The sequence below is a fragment of the Vombatus ursinus genome, unplaced genomic scaffold (assembly GCF_900497805.2).
Source record: "Vombatus ursinus unplaced genomic scaffold, bare-nosed wombat genome assembly UNPS02014791.1, whole genome shotgun sequence".
NCBI lineage: Eukaryota > Metazoa > Chordata > Mammalia > Diprotodontia > Vombatidae > Vombatus > Vombatus ursinus.
This window is the reverse complement of record NW_020954569.1, coordinates 15,575,662-15,594,027: the sequence shown is the minus strand read 5'-3', so window position 1 is coordinate 15,594,027 and position 18,366 is coordinate 15,575,662. Positions and strand designations below refer to the sequence as shown.

Genomic DNA, 18,366 nt, shown 5'->3' with positions numbered 1-18,366 from the left:
TTTGATATTTACCTTATATTTCTCCTGGGTTTTGTATATCAAATTTTCTGTCAAGTTTAGGTCTTTTTGCAATAAAATCCTGAAAGTCTGGCAATTCATTGAATGTCCTTTTTGTTTTTCATTCAGGATTATGTTTATCTTTGCTGGGTATGATATTTTTGGCCACAACCACAGTTCTTTTGCTCTTCAATATATATAGTGTTCCAAGATCTGTGGTCTTTTAGTGTTACCACTGTTAGGTCTTGGGTGATTCCAATTCTGACTCTGCCATATTTGAATTGTTTGTGTGTTTGTGTGTTTGTTTGTTTGTTTTGCTTGTTGCTCATGATATTTTCTCCTTGAGTTGGAGGTTTCTGAATTTAACTATAATGTTCATGTGGGTTTTCCTTGTAGGATCTTTTCTAGATGGTGATTGGTGGGTGTTTTTTTTTTTCTATTTCTACTTTCCCCTCTTATCCTAACACTTCAGGAAATTTTTCTTTAATTATTTCTTGTATTATTGTATTGCAATTCTTTTTTTGATTATAGCTTTCAGGTAATTCAATTATTCTTATGTTTTCTCTTCTTGATCTGTTCTCCAGATCAGTTGCTTTTCTTATGAGATATTTTGCATTTTATTCTTTTTTTCATTTTTTATATTTTGTTTTATTATTTCTTGGTCTCATAACTTTGCTGGCTTCCCTTTGCCCAATTCTAATTTACAAGGAGTTTTATTCTTTAAGGTTCTGGATCTTATTTTCCAATTGGTTAACTTTCTTTTCATAATTTTCTTATTTTTCTTGGACTGTTCTTATATTTAAAATTTTTCCTCAATCTCTCTCATTTGATTTTTAAAGCATTTTTTAAAGTTCTTCTATAAATTCTTTTTGGGCAGGTGACTATTTGACATTACTCTTTGGGGTAGGTAGACTTTTTTTGCTTCAATATCTTCCACTGAAGATAAACCCTGATATTCTCTATTCCCATAGTAGCTTTCTATGGTTGGATTCTTTCTCCTTTGCCTGATTATTTTTTTTAACTTGTAGCAGTTTATTTTTTGTATTCACCTCTAGCCCTGGGGTATGGGGGAGTGGTGCCTCTGTCCTCCGATCTTCTTCCAGTTCTCCCCTCTGGTCTAGAACTGAAACCAAGACCTATTGCCTTTTTAACTCCCCACAGACAGCAGCAACACTGCCCCATCCTTCTGCATTCACTAGGAGTATGCTGGTTCCTTCTCACCCCCCTGACTCTCCACAGCACAGCTGGATCTGGCCCTTGTCATCAGAGGTTCCCTCAGTCTTCCCTGCCTCAGACTCCCAACTCCCCTCACTGTCCAGGAAGTAAAAGTTCCTGTGGTTGGGGTGAAGGCAGCCTTCCAACCCAGCTAACTCCAGGGCTTGCCACTTGTTGTTTAAGCAGAAGTAGCCTGGAGGTATTTATTCTTCACAGGGAACAAACTTGGTCCTTGGATTTTTCTTCAGATCTTCTCCAATAGCCCCAGGAGGACCACTGTTCTGTCCCTCTTCTTATTCATTTTTACCTACTCACTGTTCACCCTTAGGGGCTATTTTATCTCATTTGTGGGAAAATCTGGAGTGCTTGGAATTCTCTGACTTACTCTACCATCTTCTCAGAATCCTCTCTCAATATGGCAGAATTGTAGTCTCCCCATTGGCCTGAAATTCCCACCCTGATTATTCCTGTGCAAGCTGAGCTAGAAACTGTAACTGAGTCTCCATTCTGTTTCTGGGTTCTGAGCCATACCACTGTTTCTTTCTTTCTAACTTCCTTTATTCTCAAGACACATACCAGAGTTTTCTTACTTGGGAACACTAACCCTGGAGAAAAAACCTCCTCAGTCTACCATGGATCTATGACTTGAAACTGGATAATATGTGAAAAACTGCTGGTTTGCCCCTCTGCTCATCATTGTGCTATTGCATGGATTTGGTGGTATCCCAGCATGGGTGAGGGACCTTTTCTTGCTTCAGTTCACATCTTCTCCCTCAACACTAGAGTGCTATGAGCTCAGTGTGTTTCTAGCCAGACTCCATCCTTGGGTTGCTGTATTGTTATTTTATCATATTGGCCCCACCTCCAATTTATTTCTTTTATACTGATTTGGAATCCTTTTTCCTTTAGGTCGGCACCTTGTCACTCTTTTTTAAGTTTTCTAATACTACTTTGATGCTAGCCTCTTTCCACAGGCTCAACATTTCCTTTCTCATGCATCTTTCCTATCCCAAAATGCTTAAATGTGCGTGAATTTATTTCTATTTCTTTCTCATTATACTTCTGTTTATCCTTTCTCTTTCCATGAGCAATTAGGCATGTGTTTTAATATTTTGCTTCCCCCCTTAAGTCTCTTGGTAAAAGTAAGATTGCATTATGGAACCCTTTCAAAAATAAAACTATTCTTTACTGTTACCTGACTATTATTTCTTTACCCTCCTAATCTATTCTAACTTCTATTCTCCAATTAATGGTTTATATTCAATTATTAACTCATTCTTAATTTTCTGTGTCCCCCATGTTAGTAGCATTTCTGGAGCACCAAATCTTGACTCCCTCTTGCATTGCATTCTATAATTACATTTGTAGATATTACCTGTTCCTTTTTCCCACCCTGCTTCATTAATTCATGAAGGAAATATTGTCAAATGGAAGCAGTTATGCTATGGGAATCACTCCATGTCCTGAGTCATGAAACTATCCTCCCACTGTAATCTTCACTTTAGATTATTCAGTTTCTGCATTGGTACCTTTCCTTCCACTGTACTGCTGACTTAGCTGCTAACCAATGGATTGAAGTTCCAATGGTGGAATTTTGGATCTATGATTTCAATAGTGTATTGTCCAGTGCTTAATATAGTGCTGACACATAGTAGGTGTTTGATAAATGCTTATCAACTGTCTGACAGTGCAGAGATCTCAAAATGTGGAAACCCTTTTTTATGTAGATCAGCAACTCATCTGTACCTCAGAGGTTCTTTATCTTCCCTATGGTCAGCTGGCTAATATATGACAGCTGACCTCATTTGGATAATTTAAGTCATTTGCTTAGATAATATCAATAGCAAGAGGAATGTAGGCAGGGTACTGGAAATTGTTTCAGTAATTCAGAAATTAGGGAAAAATCATTCCTATCTTTGAAACTCTTACTTGCTTAGACTCTGATTATTTCCAAAGCCTAAATTGTGTTAAACTCTCAAAGAACCTTGCTTGAGTCTCTGCCATTTATAAGGCAGAAGAATGGTAAGAAAAATGAAGCATTCATTCAAGCTTATCAAAGCAAATACTGATTTCCAGTTGTTCTTTCTAATGGCTTTGGGTAGACCATATTGCCTAGCACACAGTAGGTACTTAATAAATGCTTCTTGACTTGACTCCTTATAGGAATGGCCTCCAGACACTATATTGCTATATCATTGAATGTGGTCCTAAATGCCACTAGGTTATTTAGGAGCAATATTTAATTTTTCTGTTGCTTATCATTTGTAGATGACATAACTAAATCCCAAAAGTGAGGAAATAAAAGATCAAGAATAGGGCAGCTAGGTGGCAATGTGGAGAAAGCACTAGTCCTGGAGTCAGGAGGTCCTGAGTTCAAATCTCTCCTCAGATGTTTAACACTTACTAGCTGTGTGACCCTGGGCAAGTCACTTAACCCCATTGCCTAGTCAAAAAATAAATAAAAGATCAAGAAGTATTACTAGACTTATCTTTGTTAACGCATTAAATTGTGTAATTTTGGGAATCCAAGCTATAGCATTGCTCAAGGGGCTAGCACCCTTTACTAGGTTCTTGAATGATGAGCCATCAATAGCATTTTTTCAAATGACAATGAAGAGAAGGCTATAAAATGGCTCATCATACATGACCTTGTTCCATTTGTTTTTGTAGTCATTCAGTCATTGTTCAGTCATGTCTGATTCTGAAAACCCATTTCAGGTTTTCCTGGCAAATATATTGGAGTAATTTGCCATTTCCTTCTCCAACTCATCTTATAGATGAGGAAACTGAGGCAAACAGGGTTAAATGATTTACCCAGGGTCACACAGCTGGGTTGTTGTCCTTCATTCCTGAAGAGGACCAAAATGGCATCACTATGTTAGAGTCCAGTGACAGTGTGTCCAGCTGTGGCCAGTCAGACCAACATGAGCACTTAATGCTCTACCACAGATCAGGCACAAAAAGTTTGTGTGAATATTTGGGGTGGATTTTCTAAATTTCACATTTTTTTAGAGCTGCTTCAATTCTGCTTTGTTCATAAAGTATAGCACCTTCTCTGATGAGGGCTTTGCAGAAGTTTTTGTATTTTTTTTTGTGTTTTGATTGCAGAGTGAGATCCTCACTTGCCACAGCAAAAAGGCCAGTGTTAGGTAAGCAAACAATTTTAGGGCACCTTTTCTAGTCCCTTTTTCACACCAGGAGGTGAGCAGTATAATCCTTAAAAAGACTGCTCAGACATGCAGGCTCCTGCTGAATCCCACTGCTGCTTCCAGTGAGGAGACAACTCTATGGCCTGGGGTGCCTGTGTGCAGAATTGTGACTGCAATCACCAGTGTATCTTCACCTACTGCTTCATCACTTTCCTATTGTCACAGGCTTTGAGATAGGTAAAAATGGTAAAATGATATGGTGATATCTTTTGATTTATTAATAAATTGTATTTAAGTGAGGCAGAGTTGTATGAAGTGATCGACCTCATTCTCTCTTCCAGAGTCATCACAGTCCAGTGGCCGGACAGAGTCAAGATGAATGGGGGTGGCTCAAGATTCAATGGATAATCTTGGTGTCTTTGATGTCTAACCAAGCTCTAAGTGCTCCTCAGTGCATGCTTCAGCTGCCTTGATGACCACTGGAACAAATTGTTCTTATCACCCCATTCCACCAGGGGAAGACTTCATATGCCTAACTAACCAAGAAGTTTGAAACTCCTCAGTAAACCTCAACCTGTTTTATCCCATCTGCTGAAACACTAAGTGTCTAAGGCCAGATTTGAACTCAGGAAGTAAGTTTTCCTGACTCCAGGCCCAGTATTCTATCTACTCTACCACTTAATTGCTTTTAAAGAGCAAAGGAAAAAATAAATTCTACTGATCATGGACTTTTAATAAAATTTCATTTATTTCTTAGATGCTTTAAAATGATGAAATATGGAATTAGTTTGAGTATAGACATTTGATTTCTAACCTGTCTTTGGAATCATGCTGCCAAAGAGTTAGTTTTAGTCTTGATGTGGTGCTGGTGGTTACAGCTTTAAGCTTGGGAGAGTTTTTGTGAATATAAGGAGAATAAATCTTACATATTTTTAAAACAGAAGTTTATACTGAACTTACAACTGACTTTTATGATCCTTTTTCCATTTTAATGCCATTATTGAATATTTATTCTTAAACATGATAGACTATCATTCTGAAAATGTGCACTTCAAAAATACTGGCCTACATTTTGTTTTGCCTTGTGTTTGTTACAGATTTTTTTAAATAGAACCTAAAATATTGTCTTCTGAAAGTTTGCTTCCTGACTAAGATTTAGAATAGGATATAGGTTACTGATATTTACAACTCTACTATAAACTTCTGGAGACAAGGCTTTATAATGGAAAAGCTGACAAACCCATAACTAAAAGGGCAATTACAGGGCCCCCAATAAATAAACCTGACTTGTACACTGTTTAGTGTTTTAATATGAAAGAAGCATTTATTTTAAATACTTTGATCTTGTAATCTAGTGCACTTAAGGCAATTTTTACTCCACCAGGTAGTTGAATGATACTAAATCACTCACATATATTGGGCAAATGAAACTGAGCTAAATTTCCCAAGTGCACAGTAATATTTTCCAACAGATAACAGTAGTTTGTCTACAAAGTCTTCACTAACTGAGATATGCCATATAGTGTGACAGAAGTGATAATATTCTCCTTTTGTTTGGGAAGGTAAGAAAAGTCTTTTAAAATATATTTCAATATATGTTTAAGGTAGAAATTGATGTCCATTTCAGGAAGACAGCCAACCTGTGTTAGCACAGTTTGTGGGGGAGGAAATGCAAGCAGTGTTCCAGATAATTGATTAGATGGGTCTCAGTGTGATTCTACTAGTCCCTCATCTCCAATCCATAGGATATGTTTCAGATACATTGTAATTATAGTTCAGCAAGAAAAAAATGAGAAATACTTCCATACAACATTAAGGGAGTAAAATGAAAATCCCACTCCTCTGATCTAGCCCTGAAGATCTCAGAAAATTCAACCACTGAGCTTCCTTTTGAGTTATAATCATGAGTTATAATCCTTTCTTTCCTCTTTTGGTAATGATGAATTTTTTCACTCCATCCCACCTTATCTTTTAAAGGGGACAAGGAGAGACAAATCATTGAATTCACCCAATTTAACAATGGAGAACAATGACTCCAAGAAGCTATAGCATGTGCCATGGCCACAACCCAGCAAACTATCTCACCTTGACTAAGGGTTTGCAAAAACTGTTCAGTTTGGCTCTGGTCCACTTAATGTCTGCCATCATATATTTCTATGAAGGTAGTTTGTTTGATTCCTTGAATATATGCACAGCCCAGTGGCTCTGTAGTTCTGATGTAGGAATGGTGGCTCCCACTGACTGGAGGATACCAATAAAAGTTAGTGTTTATTTTTCTAAAAAACATGGAAATACAAACTTTTACATGAAATTCTGTCTGTCAATATTTTTCAGGTTGTCTTTCAAGAAAGAGAAATCAAATGTACAGCCTGTGGCAAAAAAAATATACAATGTCAATCTCCTCTTTGGTCACATCCTCAAATATAGCCATGTTTTCTGTGAATTCAATCACATTTTGTTTCACTAGCAGACTCCAAGAAATGATACACTGGGGCATATCATTGCTGAAAGTAGGTTGATGGCTCAGAAACCTATGGTGGGAATGAAGACCAAATTCAATGTGATTAAACTTGGAATTGAGTTTATTCTCTTTCCAGTTGTTCATCATGAAGGTTGTTAACCACTTATTGATGTTGTTATAAAAGTGCATGAAGAGTACAGTATCTATGGAATTCCAATTTTCCCAATATAGTTCCATATCTACGTCTCTCTCTTTGTACTGAAGAACACTGTTTAGTCACATGACTGAGCTCACAAGCCACATCAGCTCCAGAGATCTCAATGCCAATCACAACAATCCTTCTCCCTAGATTTTTCTCTGGATTCTTATACTCCCATACATAGAAATAAGAGTCCTTTAAATGTCTTGATTCCTGGAAAGTATTTTAATGGCAAATTAGGGTAAGTATAATGGCCACTGCAAAGCATGATCTCATCTAAGACTTAGGATACCTGCTTCCCATCAGCATTGTAACATCCCACTGGCCAGTGGCAGAGAAATCAGAGTGCTTCCTAACACTGCATACCTTTGCCAGGAAGCAAATATGCTTCAGAAGTTCAAAATTCTTGATGTAGATTTGTAAGTACTCCATCATTTTGCAATTGTGTGAGTAGTTGGGATAATTATTAGGAAAAGGATAATTACTATGGGCTGTCATCTTAGAAGTATTGCAGGTCAGAAATCTGTAGATGCTGGTACTCCCAACTTCTTATTTTTCCTCTTATCTCCAGATCCCCCAAAGTCATTGCTTCCTTCAAAGTAGGTAGGTTCTAGTCCTTCTTCTTCCTTTTTTTTTTTAGCATGCTTCAGTCTGTATTCAATCAACATCAATTCTTTCTCTGCAGGTAGATAGTATGCTTCATCATTATTCATTTGGGAGTCTTGGATCATTGTATTGCTGAGAACAGCTTAAATCATTCGCAATTGTTCACAAAACATATTGTTGTTACTGTGTACAATGTTCTCCTGGTTCTGTTCACTTCACTATATATCAGTTCATTTAAGTCTTTCCAGGCTTTTCTGAAATCATCCTGCATGTCATTTCTTATAGCACAATAATATTCCTTGTAATCATATACCACAACTTGTTTAGCCATTCCCCAATTGATGGGCTTCCTCTCAATTTCCAATTCTAAGACATCACAAAAAGACTGCTAGAAATATTTTTTGTATAAATATGTCATTTTCCCTTTTTTTTGGATGTCTTTGGGATATAGATTTAGCAGTGGTATTGCTGGATCAAAGGATATGCATAGCTGTATAGTCCTTTGGATATAGCTCCAAATTGCTCTCCAGAATGGTTGGAACAGTTTACAACTCCACCAACAGCGCATTAGTGTCCCAGTTTTCCAACATCCCCTCCCACATACAACACATTCCTATTTTGTCATATTAGCCACCCTGATAGGTGTGAGGTGGAACCTGAGAGTTGCCCAAACATTTATTGTCTTTTTTTCCCTTCTCTCTTGTTAAGGGTTTACTATAGTATCTCAAACCCAGTATAACCAAAACAAAACTCATATTTTCCCTACAACCTATCCATCCTCCAAAAGACCCAAATATATTTTGCTGTTACCCCCATCCTTTCCAGCCAGGTTTGCAAACTTGCAGAAATCCTTGACTCTTTCTTATCTCTCAGGCCCTATATCTAATAAATTACCAAGTCTTATTAATTCCTCACAGTATCTGTCTCCATGCATATAACTCTCATTCCTTTTTTTGGATTAATGCAATATTCCACTTGTCTATCTCTCTTCATGCAGCTGCCATATTGATTTTCCTAAGGCATGGATACAATCAGGTAACTATGCTTCTCAAAAAGTTCAGTGACTCCCCACTGATTCTGGGATAAAATACAAGAACTTATGCTTCAAGGGAAAGCAGTGACTATCTTCAGTTCTCTCCCAAAGCCCTCCATATACCTAAAAAAATGGCTCTAAACAAATTCTAAAGCAGCAGAACCCACAAAAAGACAGAGTGAAACAAATTTCCAGCCAAAGACAGCCTGAATGGTTGATCAGAAAGGTATATCACGCTGGGCGGGGAGAGGAGCACAGTGTGGCATGGGTGCGCAGGCCCCCACGACCCTGGAGCAGACCTCAGAGGACTGAATCATGGGCAGCTGTGGTGGTTGGTTTCCAGACTCTCAACCCATGAATGCCAAAGACAACTTGGAAGGTCAGTGGGAAAATTCTGTGACAGTGGTGAGAGAGGAGCTAGGTCTCAGCTGCAAGTCTCAAGAATGGCCTGGGGCCACAGCTTTTTCCCCCGAGCTTCCAGCCCACAGACTGAGGGGGAATTGAGTGGCTGATCAGAGGGGCATTGCAGGGATCTCTTTGCCAGTGCTGAGGCAGGAATCTCTTGCTTTACCAGTGCTTGGATCTGGGTCACAGTTCTGAGGGGGGTCTTGGGGCTAGGAGGAATGCTGGTGAGGTGAAGCTTGTTGTGACTGTGGAGAGGAAACATCTCACCCCTTATCATAGCACCTGCAAGAACTAAAAATTTACAGGTCCCTAGAAGTACCTCTGAGAACAGCTATACAAACCCCCGAAGCTTGGGACAGTACACTCTTCACATAGGAAGCAGACTTTTACCTTAAGAGTTTAAAACTCAAGTAATTGTCCGGGATCATGAGTAAACAGTACAAAAAGAGTTGGACTTTATTATCTTACTTTGGTGACAAAGAAGATAAAAACATACAACCAGAAAAAGACCACAAAGCCAAAGTTCCTACATCCAAAACCTCCAAGAAGAATATGAATTAGTCCCAGGCCTTGGAAGAGCTCAAAAGGGATTTTGAGAAGCAAGTAAGAGAAGTAGAGGAAAAACTGAGAGTGATGCAAGAAAATCATGAAAAACAAGTCAACAGCTTGCTAAAGGAGACCCAAAAAAACACTGAAGAAAATACCACCTTAAAAAATAGCCTAACCCAAATGGCAAAAGAGGTCCAAAAAGTCAATGAAGAGAAGAATGCCCTAAAGAGCAAAATTGGACAAATGGAAAAGGAAGTCCAAAAGATTACTGAAGAAAATACTTCCTTAAAAATTAGAGTCGATCAATTGGAAGCTATGACTTTATGAAAAATCAAGACACTGTAAAACAAATCCAAAAGAATGAAAAATTAGAAAACAATGTGAAATATCTCATTGGAAAAAACAACTGACCTGGAAAATAGATCCAGGAGAGAGAATTTAAAATTATTGGACTATCTGAAAGCCATGATCAAAAAAAGAGCCTAAATATCATCTTTCAAGAAATTATTAGGGAAAACTGTCCTGATATTTTAGAACCAGAGGCAAAATAGAAATTGAAAGAGTCCACCAATCTCCTCCTGAAAGAGATCCCCGAAGGAAAACTCCTAGGAATATTGTAGTCAAATTCCAGAGCTTCAAGGTGAAGGAGAAAATATTACAAGCAGCCAGAAAGAAACAATTCAAGTATTGTGGAAACACAATCAGGATAACACAAGATTTAGCAGCTTCTACATTAAGGGACCTCAGGGTATGGAATGCAATATTCTGGAGAGCAAAGGAGATAGGATTACAACCAAGAATCACCTACCCAGCAAAACTGAGTATAATCCTGCAGGGGAAAAAATGGTCATTCAGTGAAATAGAGGGCTTTCAAGCATTCTTGATGAAAAGACCTGAGTTGAATAGAAAATTTGATTTTCAATTACAAGACTCAAGTGAAACATGAAGAGGTAAACAGGAAAGAGAAAATCATAAGAGACTTTTAAGGTTGAACTGTTTACATTCCTGCAAGGAAAGATGATATTTGTAACACATGAGACCTTTGTCAGTATTAGGGTAGTTGGAGGGGAAAAAAATTATATGTATGTATATATTGATATAGATAGATAGATAGAGGACACAGGGTAAGTTGAAAATGAAGGGGTCATATCTGGAGAATAAAATTAAGGTGTGAGAGAGGAATATTCTAGGAGAAGGAGAAAGGGAGAGGTAGAATGGGGTAAATTATTCCACAAAAAATAACACAGAAAAGAAAAGTCTCTTACAGTGGAGGCGAAACTGGGGAATGTGAGAGGGAATGAGTGAATCTTATTCTCATAGGATTTGACTTAAGGAGGGAATAACATACACACTCAGTTGGGTGTGGAAATCTCTCTTATCCTACAGGAAAATAGGTGGGGAAGGGGAAAAGAGAGCAAGGGAATGATAAAGAGGAGGGCAGATTGGGAAATCTGGTGGAAGTAAATGTTGAAAACAAAAAAAAAAAAAACATTAAAAAAAAGAACTTATGCTTCACATTTAAAACACTTTCAAATCTTTTTTGAATCTATCTTTCCAAAGTGATTTCACATTACTCCCCCTTCCTACTTACATTCCAATTAAACTGGTCTCCTTGATGTTCCTATTACATGACAATCCAATTCACACTGACATGAATTTGTACAAACTGACTCCATGCCTAGGATGCCATCTTCCTCCTCTACTTTTTGGAATCCCCAGCTTCCATCAAGGATCCATATAGGTCCTACCTTTTCTTTTCTTTCTTTTTTTAAAAAAAACTAATTAATTTATTCTTTTGTTTTCAACATTCACTTCCACAAGATTTTGAGTTCCAAATTTTCTCCCCTTTTCTTCCCTCCCCCCACCCCAAGATGATGTGCTTTCTGAATACCCCTTCCCCTAATCTGCCCTTCGTTCAATCTTCCCCTCCACTTCTCTTATCTCCTTCCCCTTTTGTTTTCCTGTAGAGCAGGATAGATTTCTATACCCCATTGCCCATGTATTTTATTTCCCAGTTGCATGTGAAAGCATTTTTTAACATTTGTTTTTAAAGCTTTGGGTTCCAAATTTTCTCCTTTATTCCCTTCCCAACCACCATCATTGAGAAAACAAGCAACTCAATGCAGGTTATACATGTGTAGTGATGCAAAACACTTCCATAGTAGTCACACTGTGAAAAACTAACTATATTTTCCTTCTTCCTATCCCGTTCCTCTGTATATTCTATTCTTTTTATTGACCCTGTCCCTCCTCAGAAGTGTTTGCCTCTGATTACTCCCTCCCCCAATCTGCCCTCTCTTCTATCACCCCTCCTCTCTCTTATCCCCTTCCTTCCTATTTTCTTCTAAGATAAGATAGATTTCCATACTCAACTGAGTGTGTATGTTATTCTCTCCTTAAGCCAAATCCAATAAGAATGAGATTCACTCATTCCATCTCACTTTCCCCCACTTCCCCTCCACTGTAAAAGCCTTTTCTTGTTTGTTTTATGTAAGATGGTTTACCCCATTCTACCTCTCCCTTTCTCCTTTTCCCAGTATAATCCTGTCATTCCTTAACTTTTTAATCTAGATATCGCTGCTTCATCTTCAGCTCACCCTGTACCCTCTATCTATCCATCTATGTATCTATCCGTATAATTTTTCCCTCCAAGAACCCTAATACTGGCAAAGATCTCATGAGTTACAAATATCATCTTTTCACATAGGAATGTAAACAGTTCAACCTTAATAAGTTCCTTTTGATTTGTCTTTTCTATTTACTTTTTCATGCTTCTCTTGAGTCTTGTATTTGAAAGTCAAAATTTCTACTCAGCTCTGGTATTTCCTCAAGAAGGCTTAAAAGTAAAAATAGATTACAGCAACTTATCACAAGAATAATACACTATGACCAGGTAGGATTTATATCAGTAATGCAAGGCTGGTTCAATATTAGGAAAACTATCAGTAAAATTGATCATATCAACACCAAAACTAAAAGAAATCACATGATCATCTCAATAGATGTAGAAAAAGCTTTGGACAAAATACACCTGTTTCTATTAAAAACACTAGAGAGCACAAGAATAAATGAAATCTTCCTTAAAATAATAAGTAGCATCTACCTAAATCCTTCAGCAAGCATCATATGTAATGGGAACAAGTTGGAAGCATTTCCAATAAGATCAGGGATGAAACAAGGATGTCCATTATCACCACTGTTGTTCAATAGCATACTGGAAACATTAGCTTTAGCAATAAGAGAAGAATAAAATTGAAGGTATCAGAATAGGCAAAGAAGAAACAAAGCTATCACTCTTTGCAGATGATATGATGATATACTTAGAGAATCCTAGAGAATAAAGAAAAAAACTATTTGAAATAATTAACAACTTTAGCAAAGTTGCAGGCTACAAAACAAACCCACATAAATTATCAGCATTTTTATGTATTACCAACAAAGCCCAGGAGCAAGAGGTAGAAAGAGAAATTCCATTTAAAGTTACTGTAGACATTATAAAATATTTGGGAGTCTACCCACCAAAACAAACCTATGAACACAATTACATTAGAACCAATAGGAGGAACCACCAGAAAGAGGGAAAAAAAAAGAAAAAAATAGCAAATAGTATGCTTCAATCTGCATATGAACACAGTTACAAAACAATTTTCACTCAAATAAAGTCAGATCTAAATAATTTGAAAATCATTAGTTACTCATGGGTAGACTGAGCTAATACAATAAAAATGACTATTCTACTTAAGTTAATTTACTTATTCAGTGCCATACCAATCAAATTGCCAAAAATTATTTTATAGAGCTAAGAAAAATAGTAAGATGCATTTGAAATAACAAAAGGTCCAGAATATCAAGGGAACTAATGAAAAGAAATGCAGGGGAAGGTGGCCTAGCCATTATAGATCTTAAATTGTATTATAAAGCAGCAATCATCAAAGCTACTTGGTAGTGGCTAAGAAATAGAGAGGTGAATCAGTGGAATAGGTTAGCTATCCAAGACACAGTAGTAAATGACTAATAGTAATCTATTATTTGATAAACCCTCAGACTCTAGCTTATGGGATAAGAACTCACTATTCTAGAAAAAAAAAACTGCTGGGAAAACTGAAAAAGAGTATGGCAGAAAGCAGGCATAGACCAAAATCTCACACTATTTACCAAAATAAAGTCAAAATGGGTTCATGATTTAGATATAAAGACTGATACTATAAGCAAACTGTGAGAGCAAGGAATAGTTAACCAGTCATATTTATGGAGAACAGAAGAATTTGTGATGGAACAAGAGATAGAGAACATTATGAGATTCAAAATGGAAAATTTTGATTACATTAAATTGAAAAGTTTTTGCACAAACAAAGCCAATGCAACCAAGATTAGGAGGGGTGTAGAAAACTGGGAAAGAATTTTTTATAACCAGTTTCTCTGATAAGGGCCTCATTTCTAAAATATATAGAGAATTAAGTCAAATTTCTAAGAATACAATTCATTCCCCAATTCATAAATTGTCAAAGGATATGAACGAGCAATTCTCAGATGAAGAAATTAAAGCCATCTATAGTCATATGAAAAAAAAAGCCCTAAATTGCTATTGATTAGAGAAATGCAAATCAAACAACTCTGAGGTACCACATCACACCTATCAGATTGGCCAACATGACAAAACTGGAAAATGATAAATGTTGGAGAAGATGTGGGAAAAATGAAACACTAATGCATTGTTGGTGGACTTCTGAAATGATCCAACCATTTTGGAATGCAATTTGGAGCTAAGCCCAAAAGGCTATAAAAATGTGCATACTCTTTGACCAAGTAACAACATTTCTCAGGTTGTATGCCAAAGAGATCACACAAATGGGAAAAGGACCCACATGCACACAAATATTTATAGCAGGTCTTTCTGTAGTGGCAAAGAATTGGAAATTGAGAGGATGCTCATCAGTTGGGGAATGGCTGAACAAGTTGTGGTATATGAATGTAATGGAACATTATTGTGCTATAAGAAATGCTGAGTAGACTTTCATGGACTGATTCTGAGTGAAGTGAGCAGAACCAGTGGAATGTTGTACACAGTAACAGCCACGTTGTGCAATGACTAACTTTGATAGATTTAGCCCTTCTCAGCAATGGAAAGATATAAGACAGTTCCAAAAGACTCGTGATGGAAAATGCTATCCATATCCAAAGAAAGAACTGTGGAGTATGAATACAAATTGAAGCATACTATTTGCTATTTTTTATGTTTTTTTTTCCTCTTTCTGGTGGTTTCTCCTATTGGTTCTAATTCTTCCTTATAACATGACTAATTTGAAAATATGTTTAATAGGACTAACCTATATCAGATTGCATGCCATCTTGGGGAGGGAGGTGGGGAGGAAGGAGGAGAAAAATTTTAAACTCAAAAGCTTATATTAGTGATTGTTGATAAATCAAAGCAAATTAATTAAAAAAATTAAAAACAAACAAAAAATAATGTTTGAAAATCCTCTATTTCACTGACTGTCTAATTTTTTTCCCCTGAAGGATTATACTCAGTTTTGCTGGGTGGGTGATTCTTGGCTGTAATCCTACTTTCTTTGCCCTCCAGAGTATCATATTCCAAGTCCTCCAGTCCCTTAATGTAGAAGCAGCTAAATTTTGTGTTATCCTGATTGTGTTTCCACAATACTTGAAGTGTTTCTTTCTGGCTGCTTGTAAGATTTTCTCCTTGACCTGGTAACTCTGGAATTTGGCTATAATATTCCTAGGAGTTTTCCTTTCATGATCTTGGTGGAACTCCTTTAGTGGTTTGGTGGATTCTTTCAATTTCTATTTTGCCTTCTTGTTCTAAACTATCAGGGCAGTTTTCCTTGATAATTTCTTGAAAGATGATATCTAGGCTCTTTTTTGATCATGGCTTTCAGATAGTCCAATAATTTTAAATTCTCTCTCCTGGATCTATTTTCCAGGTCGGTTGCTTTTCCAATGAGATATTTCACATTCTCTTCTAGTTTTTCATTCTTTTGGATTAGTGTTACAGTGCCTTGATTTCTCATAAATTCACTAGCTTCCAATTGATCGACTCTAATTTTTAAGGAAGTATTTTCTTCAGTAAGCTTTTGGACTTCCTTTTCCATCTGGCCAATTTTGCTTTTTGAGGCATTCTTCTCCTCATTGGTTTTTTGAACCTCTTTTGCCATTTAGGTTAGGCTATTTTTTAAGGTGTTATTTTCTTCAGTATTTTTTGGGTCTCCTTTAGCAATCTGTTGATTTGTTTTTCATGATTTTCTTGCATCACTCTAATTTTTCTTCCCAATTTTTCCTCTACTTCTCTTGAGGCCTTGCTTCTCAAAATCCATTTTGAGGTTTTCCATGGCCTGGGACTGATTCATATTTTTCTTAGATGCTTTGGATATAGGAGCTTTGACTTTGTTTTGTTCTTCTGGTTGTATGTTTTGATCTTCTTTGTCACCAAAGTAAGATTCTATGGTCTGATTTTTTTGCACTGTTTGCTCATGATCCCAGCCAATTACTTGAGTTTTAAACATTTAAACACTTTGTTAAGGTAGGGGTCTGTTTCCAGTGTGGAGAAGATACTGTCCCAAGCTTTGGGGGGTTTGTGCAGCTGTTTTCAGAGATACTTCTAGGGACCTGTAAACTTTCAGTTCTTCCATGGTGGCATGATAAGAGGTGATGTGTTTATTCCTTTCCTGGCCTATGTTCTGTTCTATGAGTGACCACAAGCACTCTTTGCTATCTTGGAACTCTGAGGAGGATTTCCTCTCCACCACCACTACAAACTCCACAACTATAAGCTCCACCACACCAGCACTTCTCCTCACCCCAGACCTGCCACCCAGAACTGTGACCCAGATCCAAGCATGGGCAAAGTGAGAGAATCTTGTACCAGCAGAGAGATCCCTGCAGTCTCCCTCTGATCAGCCACTCAATTCCTTGTCAGTCTGTGGGCCAAGAGCTCAGGAAGCAGCTGCCTCTCAAGGGCTGTGCTGGGACTGGGGCTGGGACCAGACTTCTGTCTCATTGAGGTCACAGACCTTTCCTACTGACCTTCTAAGTTATCTTTGGTATTTGTGGATTGAGATGTTTGGAAACCACCACAGTTGCCTGTGACTCAGTCCCCTGAGGCTTGCTCCAGGATCACTGAGGCCTGGTATTTGATGGTACGGCCTACCCTGAAGTGAGCCCTTCTCCCAACCTGGCACAAGAGACCTTTTCAATCAACCATTCAGGTTGTCTTAGGATGGAAATTTGTTTCACTTTTTTTCTTTTTATGGTTTCTGCTGCTCTAGAATTTGTTTAGAGACATTTTTACAGGTATTTGGAGAACTGAAGCAAGTGACTGCTTTTACTCCACCATCTTGCCTCCACCCCCAATCCTTCTTCTGAACAGCATTTAATGGAACTTAGATCATTGACCCAGCTCATATCACTGTAACCCTTTTCACTGGCCTGACTTTTATCTGTGGGCTGAGACGTCTGGAAACACCACTGCTGCCACTGATTCAGTTGCCCCAAGGCCTGCTCCTGGTTTGCTAGGGCCCCATCTGTGCTGGAGTGGCCTACACTGAACTGAGCTCCTCTCACAAACCTTTCCCGCTAAACTTCCAAGTTGTTTTAGACTGGAAAATTGTCTCACTCCATGTTTTTGTGGATTCTACTACTCTGGAATTTGTTTTGAGCCATTTAAAAGTGTTTGGAGGGGTTTGGGGAAGAGCTTAGGTGAGTCCTTGCCTTACTCCACCACCTTGGCTCCACCTCAGAGTTCATCATTTCTTATAGTATGATAGTATTCCATAACAATTACATATCACAACTTTTTCAGCCATCCCCCTAAAGATAGACCCTCAGTTTCTAATTCTTTTCCCCCAGAAAAGAGATTCTATAAATATTTTATACATATAGATCCTTTTCTTTTTTTATCTCTTTAGAGATACAGACCTAGTAGTGGTATTGCTAGGTCAAGGGTATACCTGGTTCTATAGCCCTGTGGGCATTGCTCTTCAAAATGGTTGAATTAGTCATAACTCCATTAATGTCTCATTTATCCTACATCCCCTCCAACATTTGTCATTTAACATTTCTGTCCTATTAGCTAACGTAATAGGTATGATGTAGTACCTCAGAATTGTTTTAATTTGCATTTCTTCAATCAATAGTGAGAATATTTTTTTCATATGGCTATAGACAGCTTTGATTACTTCATCTGAAAAATGATTATATCTTTTGATCATTTTTACATTGGGCAATGGCTCTTACTTTTTTTTTTTACAAATTTGATTCAGTTCTCTATATGTTTGAGAAATGAGGCCTTTATCAGAGAAACTTGCTTCAATTTTTTTCACAGTTGCTATTGCTAAATGGATTTCCCTTCATCCCATTACCCCTGCCCCCATTTATTCTATTCCCTCTCTTCTTTTACCTGGTCCTTCCTCAAAAGTGTTTTCCTTCTGAGTATCCCCTTCACTAATCTGCCCTCCCTTCTATCACCCACCCTCTTTCCCCCTTCCCCTCCTACTTTCCTGTAGGTTAAGATAGATTTCTATAGCCAATTGTGTGTATGTTATTCCCTCTTTGAGGCAATTCTGGTGAGAGTAAGGTTTATTCACTTCCCCTCACTTCCCCCTCCTCTTCCTTTCCAATCTTAAATCAATCAATTGTTCCTTGTTCTTGACTCACACAGAGGTTCCTTACCTTACTACCAATAGTAGTTGTAGTAGTAGTAGTAGTAGTAGTAGTAGTAGTAGTAGTAGTAGTAGTA

The 18,366-nt window shown here is 37.6% G+C and overlaps 1 pseudogene; it reads right to left on the bottom strand.

Annotated features, from left to right (window-relative positions):
• Positions 1–6,515: 6,515 nt before the first annotated feature.
• Positions 6,516–18,366, bottom strand: part of LOC114048109 — a 12,649-nt pseudogene continuing 798 nt past the window's right edge.